At 37.9% G+C, this 12290-nt stretch overlaps 1 pseudogene; it reads left to right on the top strand.

Moving 5' to 3' along the window:
• Window positions 1–690: 690 nt before the first annotated feature.
• Window positions 691–2116, top strand: LOC140522962 (WD repeat-containing protein 70 pseudogene; annotated as a pseudogene).
• The last annotated feature ends 10174 nt before the right edge of the window (window positions 2117–12290 follow it).

The raw sequence follows: 12290 nt of genomic DNA on the forward strand, positions 1-12290 counted from the left end.
TTCCTGGGTCTTCAATAGCAATGTGATTACAGCATCTGTAGGTGCAGGTTTCAGGTTACATCTCCATGGGGTGATGGCTGTGGAACACGAGACTGGAAGCACTGCTAATTTCCAAGGCTCTTAGGGTTTGGGTCCCAGGCTGTCTCCATTCAAGTTGGAAGGGAGATGGAGGTCAACAGGTTAGTGATAGCAGTTGGACTTGCCTAGCACATGCTGTCTTTAATTTGTCTCTCAAGGGTGCTGTTTCATCATCAACCCATCCACACCAAGCAAAGCTACTATCCCTTCTTTGACCCTTCCTTTATTCCAATGTAGCTAAAGCACCCCTCATTGTCATTTTTGCCTCTCTTGCCAAATTCAGCTCTTTTTGAACTCTAGTATTACTCACTCTTTTTACGGGACAGTGCCATGTACTCCAATCCTAGGTCTTCCTTCCATATTCTGTTTGGTAGTAGAACTTAGTGGTAGCTAGGTGGTGCAGTGGCTAGAGCACTGGGTCTAGAGTCAGGAAGACCTAGGTTTAAATCCAGCCTCAGACACTTACTAGATGTGTGACCCTGGGCAAATCACTTAACTCTGTTGTCTTGGTTTTCTCATCTGTCAAATGAGTTAGAGAAGGTAATGGTAAACCACTCCAGAATCTTTGCCAAGAAAACCCCAGAGGGGGTCACAAAGAGTCAGACATGACTGAAACCCTATAAAAAATGTCCTGATTCTCATGAAATCATTCTGCAGCATGGCAGTAAAATAGTTTGTGCCTTAGATCTAGACCCTTCAGGTGCCCATTTGGTAACAGGAGAATTTGATTATGATGTTAATAGGATTTTGCAGGGATGTAGGCTTCCCTTCAAGCTTTCAGATCTGTTCAACCCTTTTGTTGTTGTCATCAAATTAAGTCACTACAGTACAGGAGCACAGGAGATGTGATTCTTGTGGTGTCTGGAAACTCTCAGGCTAAAGTGCTTGATGGAGATGGCCTAAAGGAGACCAATATATCGTAGACATAGCCAACTCTAAGGATCACATGACAATGCTCAATACTGGCTTCTGGCATCCCAAAATAAAGGAAGAATTTTTGACTTCTTCAAGAGATGGGACTGTGCAAACCTGGGATATGGACAGTGAAAAGAAGTACAAAAGTAGGTTTAAACCAAGAACAGTTCAGGAAGAAAAACAATTCCAAACACTTCTACATTCAGTAGAGATGGGACCCTCCTTGCAGTTGATTGCCAGAATGGAAGCATCCATCTAGGACAGAAATATGAGTGTCCATACCAAATTACACTGCAGATATTTCCTGTGTGACATTTTTCTATGATGGCACTACCCTTGCCTCTTGAGGAGGGGAAGAAACTTTAAAAATATGGGGCATCCAGCAACTTAAGAAACCACTTTTATTTTTCAGCTTCAAATCTCACTATCTTCTTCTCAATAACTGATTGATGTTTCAGTCCAGATAATAAGCTTTTGGTCACTGGAACATCTGTTACAAAGGGACATGGCAGTGGCAGGCTTAGTTTTTTTGAATGCCAAACATTCCATGAAGCATATGAAATTTATGTCACCAATGCAAATGTGGTATGCTGTCTATTGTATTTCAACTTAAACCAGATCATGGGTGGAACTGAAAATGGATTGACTAAAGTGTATTACGATCCCAACAAGACTTAGAGGGGCAAAATTATGTGTAGTTAAAAATGAATGGAAGTCTTGAACTGAGACTTTAAACTAGGACTACATCACAACTCCTCATGCACTGCCTACGTTCCATGAGCCATGTCAGTGAAGTAGAAGGAAACAGTTGAAAAAGGACAGATTAGGTCCTCTGAAGTCTCACAAATCTGAATCCCCTATGGTAGGCTCAGGTCATGGTGGCAGAGTTGGAACCCATGGAAGAACCTTGTCATTATACATAATGAAAAACGTTGCTCTGGATAAGACTGACAACAGCCACTTTTGAGAAGCCATTTTACAGCATGCAAAGGAAGCTGAGTATAACCCATATTGGCTTGCTTCAGTATATTCCAAGACACAGCCTAAAACTGTTTTTGCAGAAGCAGAATCTAAAGATGAAGAAACGAAGAATAAACCAAAGTGGAAAAAACATAATATGTGAAGAACAGATTTTGAGGTCAGAGAGGAGTGGAGAGAGTCATAGCCAATTTTTCTTCTTAATTCTTTGCAAATAAATGAGCATATTGATTTACAACACCATCAATGACTATTTTAGAGTTGTGCTAAATATATGTTCAGATATTTTTGTTGCATTTATTAAATCAGTTTATTTGCATTAAAGAAGAAGTAGATTCTTAAAATAGACAAGTTGGACATGGCTGAAATGACCCAACAAAAATAGCAACAGGTGGAACCTGTGGGAAAAAAAAGATAAAATTAAAGTTTGTTAGAAGAGTGTGTTTGGGAAGCAAAAGATGACTCGTTGTGTTCTTGTGATTGTGAACTGGGTGTTTGGGACACTTGTCAGATGGGCAGCCAGGTAGGTAGGTCTTGTTTGGTAGAAGGAAGCTTTGTGTACTCAAGTGAGTACACATGCAAATACAAACATATATATCCACGTATTGCATAAAAATATGTACTGCTTAAGGAATATAATCTATAAAGTATGTTGCTTTTAAAGGTATTAAGCAAATATAAAACATTATGACCTTGGCCTACCTGGAACTAGCATTTACTATTTATTTACTATTTTAGAATCATCTGATTTAGAGTTTTACAGGGACTGTCTAGTAGTCCAACTTCATAATTTTATTTTATTTCTTAATTTAAAATTTTTTTTATAGTTCTGAATTTGATGAACATAGGCATTTCCATATACTAAATAAAAATGGAAAAGAGACTTGCATAGGAAACCAGGAATCGTTAGTACAGTTTGTTTTTTTTTAAAAAAAGATTATAATAAATTTAACCCAGTTTCAAAGGTTTTCTGATTGCATCTACCTCTGAACTTCCATCTTTTCTCTTCTATGCATTTAAAAAAATGTTTCAATGACACTTTTCTTGCTTTTTTTTTTTTGCATCACTATCACCAACTTTCCTCTCTTTTCCTATTATATCGTGCAGCTAGATGGGGTAGCAGATACAGCTCTGGGTCTGGAGGCAGGAAGACCTGAGTTAAAAATTACCTTAGACATTTTACTAGCTGTGTGATCTTGGGCAAGTCACTTAACCTCTGCCTTTCTCCATTTCCTCAAATGTAAAATGAGTATGATATAAAAACACCTACCTCCCAGGGCTTAGAGCCTTAGATGACATATTTGTGAGGCACTTTGCATTGTACCTGATACATAGTAGACACTTAATAAATACTTGTTCCTTCTTTCCCTCCCCATCCCATCTTAGAGGTGGGGGGGACACTCCTCATAGTGAATAAATATAGCCAAACAAAAAAATCCATTCATTAGCCAGATCCAAAATGCATGCTTCATTCTACACTTTTCATTCATCATTGCTCTTTCATCAATGCTTATCATTGATTCTCTGGAATTCTCTGGTTCTGGTACAGATCAGAATTCTTAAATCATTCAAAGTTGGTTTTCTCTACAATGTTGTATTCATTTTTATAAATTCTTACCTTGGTTCTGCTCAGGATGGTCCCCAATCTCCAACAATCTCTTCACTCTATATCAATTCAAAAACTTCTTCCAAGATTCCTCTGAATTTCTCATATTAATCACTTCTTACAATGTAATAGTAATCTATTATGCTCATATACCATAATTTGTTCAGTGATTTCTCAATTTACAGCCACCCATTTTATTTCTAGTTCTTTGATACAATAAAAATGCTGTTATGAATATTTCTGCACATAATGATTCTTTCCCTTTTTCTTTTTTCTTTGGGATACATGCTTGGTAGTGTCATTCTTGGGTCAAAGAGTCACAGTTTAATGACTTTTTGGTTCTAGTTCTGAATTGCTTTGTTGAATGGCTGAATTAATTCATAGCTCCACCAAAAGCAAATTCATGTGCCTGTCTTTTTGCAGCCCCTCCATCAATTGTCATTTTCCTTTTGGTGTTTTTGGCCATTTTTGACAGTTTGATGGTGGTAAGGTAGAACCTCAGAGTTGTGTTAATTTGTATTTCCCTTCTTAGTGTTTGGGATAATTTATGGTCATTGTAAGCTAGTATTCCTTCATTTGAAAACTGTTCTTATCTTTTGATCATTTATTTATTTATGAATGGCACTTGCTCCTATATATTTGTATCAATTCCCCCTATATTTTGGATAGCAGATACTAGCGAGTCTCTGAAGTAGGTTGAAAGGGCTTTAGATGATGCTGTCAAGCTATATGAGAAGTTTGATGATCCTCCTTCTGGAAGTACATGATGACTCTTAATATATAAGGAACTCTCCAGTCAGAGTATGAACAAGTATTGTGTGAATGTTTCCTGTTTGTTTACTCTATGGGGGAAGAAAGCCTTTTAATTGACACATGAACTGCATGTAAAAACATCAGTAGAAAAACTCCAGATCTCTTCTCTGGAGACCAGTGAGGAACAGGAATTACTGTAAGCCTCCGGGTTTGGGGAGAGGTGACTGCCTTGGTTGTTGTATTCTTGCATTGGGCCAACATAACTATGACCACATAGCATCTCTGTTTCTTTATCCCCTTGCATTTGTTCTTTCCTGATCCAAGGTTAATTAACATCAAGATTTAGACCTTCAAAAAATCAGAAAACCTCCAGAGGTCCAGGAACAGGAGTTGATGGCAGAAATGATCCTGGCTTCTGTACCCAAATTGGGTGAAGAGCCACTGCAACATTGAAGAGTCACCTTATTGATCTAGACCAGCAGTGACTCCACCTGGACATTGAGATATCATGTCCTTCAGGCAAGGGAGTAACATCCATTGGCAATGGCATACTCAGAAATGAACTTGGTGGGGTGAATGCTCAATAATAACTACTTTAAATTTGAACCCATTCTTCCTAGGGACTAAGGTGGCAAAGCGTGTGACCTATTTGGAGGAGGAGGAATGGTTTTGTACTTTGATTCTTTCTATAAATTTTCAGAAAATATCCTTTTGTAAATCTAATTGACATTAATTACTTATGGATGATGTTAAGGTGATATCAGTAGGCTAAATATATGGGGATATTAACCATTGAGGTACTGGTAGCAATGGAGCAGTGAGTGGGAAAAAGTAATGAGGTTTCCTGGGTCTTGAAAACTGCATTTAACAGACATTGATTCTCTTGGAGATTTGACTATGAGCTAGATATTTTGGGGGATGTCTGGGGCAACTTTCAACAGGGAGTTCCAACTATAAGCCCTTAAAATCTATCATTAGAACTTTGGGGGTTTAGGTGGACTTATAACTTGGCTTTAGTATATTTGATTTTTTTTTTCCTTTTGAGGCCATGATGCTGGGCAAAGAACTCTGTATATGTATGTACATTTATAAGTACATTATCTGTCTATCTATCTATCTATCTATCTATCTATCTATCTATCTATCTATCTATCTACCTACCTACCTACCTACCTATCTGGTTAAGTCATACTTGGGAAGCCATGCTCATTTGATTTATTCCAGTGAAATTCAGCAGTGAAGGAAAGAGGGTGGAGACATGAACTATAGGAGTCTAATTGGACAAATCTCCAGTACCACTTATCCCTAGATTAATGAGATAAGTAGTGCTACTCACAGAAGGGGAGGAGCTAGGAATCAGCAGTAATTAGCTTCCTGAGAGCCACAAGGAATGTGATATGTTCTCAGAGTATTCTCTGCTATTGGGTGGATTGCATAACCATTGGAACGGGTGTAGCATTGTTGTAACCTGGTTCTTAGTATCAAACAAGCAATTGTTTGTAGTTATTGGTGATTAAATCAAACGTCAATTCTTGCCTAAAGCTAGTTTATGTATTTTTGGAGGTTTTCTAGACTTCACCGTGTGTGTGTGTGTGTGTGTGTGTGTGTGTGTGTGTGACAGAGAGAGACAGAGAGAGAGAGAGAATGTGTCCAAGAACCAAGCTCTCCCGACCTGTCATTCACGGCTCTTCCCATCACACCGCCCTGCCTTTCTTAGTAAATTATCTAACTCTATGATTTCCTTTTGTAAAATTATCTTCAAACCAGTGAATGTTTTCCTCAAGTACATATTTTGAAATGGGCTCAGTTAACTTTCCTCTTAGGAAGAGCTCCTGTAGTTAGGAGTTCAAGCAATGGATTTACTAATCCTCTAAGCACTGTATAGCTAAAAGGGTTAGAGCTTCACCTGGCATCTCCTTCCATGAGGCTTTTTGGCTTAAGTTGTGCTTGCATTTTCCCAATAAAATGGGTGTGAAATAAATGACAGACACTTAAATTAAAAAAAAAAAACACCTCTGCAAAAGACTTTTGTGAGGAATTACTCCCAATGATTAGTATAGCTGCAGGAATGTCTAAGGGGCTGGGATTTTGCATACCTTTTAAGACAAACCACTTCTGATTTAATCTTTCAGCACCACATAATAATGCCAAATAGTGCAATGAACTGCTTCTTCATTTCTGATTTGACTTGAAAGTGAGGTCATTCGAGTACTCTTTTTTTTTTTCTCAAACTGGAGCCATGTAGCTATTAACAGAGTCTAGATCTAGGATTTAGATTCCCAATGAAAGACTTTTGTTTTTTTGCTCTAGAAAAGGTCAAGGTGAAATGGTTAATTTGGATCCTTTTTGGAACATTTGAGTCTCACCAAATGTATTTTAGATATGGTGATAAGTTCTCCATGCAAGCACATCTGCTATGATGTTGGATCTTTCTTTGGGTATATGGGATATAGCCATTGGGGAGCAGCCTTTCCTTAGACATATTTTAGGACTTCTGCTATCACTTCCGTTGGAAACTAGGGAAGATGTGTATGCTAAAAGAATTGCTGAAGTAAGTAATGATGTTCTTGGCCCCACCTCAAAGATACTTTTTTTGAGTTCAGTTTTAGTACTGGGTGAAATCTGAGTCAGTTTCTAATTAGAGCTGGTTTATGTATTTCAAAGAGACCACAAATATAAGGAGAGGTTATGCTGGTGGTAAGGGGAGAGAAGAAATAAAAGAGAACAGGAAAAGTAAAATGTGAATTTTTATTGGCTGATCTGCCTTCCATTCATTTGTAATCCAGTGGCTATATTCCAAAGTAGCCTTTGATAATTCTTCCCATCCAGAAACAAATATTTGTTGAGGGTTTGCAATGTGAAATGAATTGTTTTAGAAATGAATAGACTATAATTTTGAGTTCCAGAAATACATTTAAATAAAAAGTGACAGAGTTACAAAACCAAGTAAGGTTGGAGGGACAAGTTTGCTTAATGGTGTGTTAAAAAAAAAAATGCTGCCTTGGGTTTTGTGCTCGACTTAAATAATAAAGACAAATCATTTACACAAGAGTAATTTCCCCTTAGCAGTCTACCAGCACCAAAACCGACACCAATTAGTGGGCCAGAGAACTGAATATTTGTAAAACCAATTATTTTATCCTAAAGCAGACTTCAATAGTGTTTCCCATTCCTTCCTGCCAACACATCAATCTATATTTATTGAAAGTATACCATGTGCAAGGTACTGTGCTAGCTTCAGCGTCTGTTACTGAAACACTGTAAGGCACTGGAAGATTAGAGATAGATAAGTGAGAAGAACAAAGACAAAGTCATGCACCAGGGAAAATGTAAATATTCATTGACCAGGCAAAGCTTAGTTATTCTACAATCCATGAATTAGGGAACTCTGGTCATGGCTGACCTCTTGCAACATGAGAGATTAGAGAGGGATTTGCCTTAGATGTTTGCCAAATCTGTCAAACTACCACTAGAATGGGTGCCAGTCAGTCAACAGGCATTTATTAGGTGCCTACTTTGTATGTGCCAATCACTGTGTTAAATGATGGAAATACAAAGAAATACAAAGGACAGCCCTTGGTCTTAAGGAGTTCACAGTTTAATAGGAGACACAAAATGAAAACAAATATGTACAAGCAAACTATATATGGGATAGACAGGAAATAATTAACAGGGAAAAGACAATAGAGGGTTTGGGGAAGGCTTCCTGTAGAAGGTGAGACTTGAAGGAAGCCAGAGAAGTCAAGAGGGAGAAAAGAGGAGGGAAGAGTCTCCCATGAGACACAGGAAATAGACAAAATGCCCAGAGATGAGAGATGTCTTGTTTAAGGAGGCCAGTGTCACTGGATCAGAGTATGTGGCAGAGTGTAGGGGGAATGTAAGATGTAAGAAGACTCAAAATGTGTAAAGATGGTGGGTGGTAACATTGTGTTACAGGCATTATGATTTGATTTGATGTACAAAGGATAGAGCCAATGACCTATGTTGTGGGGTCATCCAAGGCATACAGAAATGGTATGTAGAGGGGACATTTAAAGAAGAGGCAGGACCTCTATTCCTTGAGGTAATTTGTATCACTTTAAAAAGAATAAGTTAATAAGTCTCCAAGATAAGGGAAGGGTACTCCTGAAAAGAAATTTCCTTGAAGTGGTCTATTTCTTAGACTTTCATAGCATCCTAAGTGGTAGGGAAATGACAGTGGGATACAGTGTGTGTCCATGTGACCTTTCTCTAAGTGTCTGGCATCTTGAGTATATGGTTAGTACTGTCCTTGTGTGACAAACGGTCAGTTTCTACTAAGGACTGAGACTGTAATGAGAAGGTCTTTCAGAAACATCTTTGAATTGATTTATGATTTCTGATAAAAGTACTGAGACTCTACCTCCTAGGGGTAAGTTTTGAGAACTCAAATGTGAAAATGGTACCCCTAGGAAGTAGCATAGAGGGGTATCTGTGGAGTGGGGACATGTAGCAATGGAGGGAGGTTTCCTGTTTCCTTAAACAGAGTCAGACTTTCTATGACGAGAAGTTCCTATTTACTCCAAATAGGCAGGGAAACTTGACAAATTGATGAAGTGTTAATTAAGCTTCCATGGACCTCCATTTCCATATATTCATTCTGCATGATTTTAGGGGGGAACAAGGGAGATGTAGTAGCTCTGAAAAATCTAACTAATAAAATGACTTTATGTAGAGTGTCTAGGAAAACACTTTGCATTGATCCAAGGGGCACAAGGGATTTGCTAAAGTCCTAGCTTTATATCAATTTTGTTTCACCCAAATTCTGATAGGTTTATGTTATGTGCAAGAACTTATAAACTATTTCCCAAAGGGGTCTGGTAGCTGAAATTGAAACTTCATTTAATCAAGGGATGGGGAGGAAGTGGCATTCGGACTGAGGCTGCTGAGTGAGATTTTACAATATCAGATCAAGTATGCAAAATTCCATAAAGCCCTGTGATTGTAACAGAAAGAACGACTGTATTAGACAGTTAATAATCTACTTAGATACTTTCACTCTAGCAGTATATGAATTTTACATAGTCACATGCATATATAATGATGTGCTTGGAGATGGACAGTCAGTTGGGGCCAGGATGAAGTAGCAGGAGAATCACAAAATTAGAGACACTCAGAAGATGGGGCTGGATGATATTCGGGAGATGGTGGCTTGCTCTTCATGATCCCAAATTGCTTTCTACTACAAAAGCCAATATGTAGTCCCAATATTTTTCTGGAAATGTACTTGACTGTGAATCAAGTAAAACCATAATCTCAGAAAATTAAAAAATATAAGGAACCCACAGGACAATGGAGAAACTCACGGTAGAAGTAGGCTACAGATGCTAACACTGATTTAAATTAGGCAAAAAAGATAATATTAAGAGCACATATACCCTAAAAAGGAGGTGATCCAGTCCTGTAAGCATTGAACAACACAGGTAGTATATTGAAATATAGGATCAGAGATTCAGAAGTGGAGGGTGTATCTAAGGTCACCTTGTACAACTCTTTCATTTAATAGAGGAGAAAACAGTCATAAAGGTGAAGTCATTTGCTAAAATTCACTTTGGCAGTAAGTGGCAGAAATGTAACTCAAATTCTGACTTTGAATACAATGTGTATTTCACTATACAATGCTACCTTTATCTGTGTACTCTAAATGTTAGGAGAAGGGTATCTCTAGCTCAATGGATGGATCCTCTCCTGAGGTTTTATGGATAAAAATGTTCCAGAATCATAGAGACAATAAAAGGTTATGATTTGCATCAGTGAAGGAAATCATGGATTCATCAAAACATCAAAAAAGAATCGAAGGGAAAAGACAGTAGCAAGTACAATAGATTATCTTCTATATCTCATCAGAATTCATTAAAGAAAATGGAAAGGAGAGGTGAAAACAAGCCATAGAATAACTCTGACAAGACAGTGTGTTACAGAGATGGGGAACCTACGGCCTCAGCCACTGGGTCCTTGGGTGCGGCCTTTTGCCTGAGTCCAAGTTTTACAGAATGAATCCCCTTAATAAAATGATTTGTTCTGTAAAACTTTGACTGAGTCAAAGGACCAAACTTGAGGATGTAGAGGGTCACAGGTGACCTTGAGGCTGTAGGTTCCCTATCCCTGACAATGGGAAATTATAAATGTACCTCTGGAAAACAATTTAAAATACATATAATTCATATACACCCAGGGAAAACATTTAGCAGGAAAACAGGAGGGGACAGGAAGATGGGAGGGGCCCTAGGAGGGAAGATCAGATCAAGAATAATCAGAAGGAAAAAAAGCATCCACCTGGGAATGTGGACCACAAAGGGGAGAAAGGAATTGTAAGAACTAATGATAGGATAAGAATCAGCTTCCTCAAATAAGAAAAGCTATCAACAACTGTATATAAATGTTCCAAATTACTACTAATAATAGAAATGCAATAGATATGCAAATTAAGCAGACTGGCAAAATAAATATCTGTTGCACGAGCTGTGGTAGGACAGGTACACTAATACTCTGTTAGTGGAGCTGTGAATTAGTACAACCATTTTTCCCTTTAAATTAATTTTTTTCCCCAAAGCATATTTTTAACATTCATTCATTTTTCTCAGTTCTGAATTCTCTCCTTCCCATCCCTCCACCACCCATTGAGAAGGCAATAAATGTGATATGAATTATACATGTGAAAATATGCAAAACATATTTCCATATTAGCTGTGTTGCAAAAAAAGGAAAGAAAAAATAAAATTTAAAGAAAATGTAAGGGTCTTGTTTTTTTTTTCTTTTCCCAATGGGAATGGGATGGGTAGAAAGATGAGAAAAATTAAAAAAAGCTTGATTGAAAACAAATAAAATTTAATTAAAAAGTAATAGGGATGTTATTGCGGTTGCTTCTCCTTTCTTCTCTAAGAGGACCTATGATATCAGGAAGGTGATATCTTGATTTGCCAGTGAATTGGACTGAAGTGAGGCAGAACCTCACTTCCTCCTCTAGATTCAGTGGAATCCACTGGTAAGACATAAGTCAAGACAACTGGCAATGACCTCCAATACAGTGGGAGATCTTGACTTTTTTAAGCTAAGGTCTTTCCCAGATCTGAGTGGTGCAGCAGATAGAATACCAGGCCTGCAGTCAGGAAGACCTGAGTTCAAATCCAACCTCAGACATTTTCTACCTGTGTGACCCACAAGTCACCTAACCCTGTTTGTCTCAGTTTTCTCTTCTTTAAAATGAACTGGGGAAGGAAATGGAAAACCACTCCAGTATCTTTTTCAGGATGGAGATTCAGACAGAACTGAAATGACTCAACAACAACAACTTAGAAACAGGAGGGTTTGACAGAAGAGGTGAATAGTGGATCCTTAATAAAGAGAGAAGAATGTTGTAATGCAGGTAGAATAGATTCACAGATTCATTTTTCTGACTTTTATGATTCGGCTTAGGCTAGATACTGTTTTTGTCTATTCCCAATATTGATGCTTCCCTTTTTGTCTCCTCCAATAATTTATTTTTGGAAGAACTAATTGCTATCAGTGGTAAAACATATATAATTCCTCCTGCTGAAGTGGCTGAGGCTATTGACTCTCTTGAGCTCAGGAGTTCTGAGCTGCAGTGGGCTAAATCAATAAATGGGGTATCCACCTCAATATGGTAAGCCCTCAGGGATTGGGTATTGCCTAAGGAGGGGTCGACTGGTTGAGGCCAAAAGCAGAGCAGCTCAAAGTTCTCATATTGATCAGAGTTGGATCAGGTTTATTAATAACCTCTGCTCTTCAATCCTAGGCAAGTTAAGGAAAGGGTCTCAGAAGCAAACAAACAAATGAAAAATATATTAATCCTTTTGCTTCTGAAAACCTTTCAATATTATTTTGCCAATAATTAGAGGTCATAATATTCATAAAGGTCTATGATTTTGTTGGAGACTCTTCCTCAAAGTAGATTATGACCTTTCTGGGTCTACTAAGTGGT

This window comes from Notamacropus eugenii, chromosome 2, assembly GCF_028372415.1.
Source record: "Notamacropus eugenii isolate mMacEug1 chromosome 2, mMacEug1.pri_v2, whole genome shotgun sequence".
Classification (NCBI taxonomy): domain Eukaryota; kingdom Metazoa; phylum Chordata; class Mammalia; order Diprotodontia; family Macropodidae; genus Notamacropus; species Notamacropus eugenii.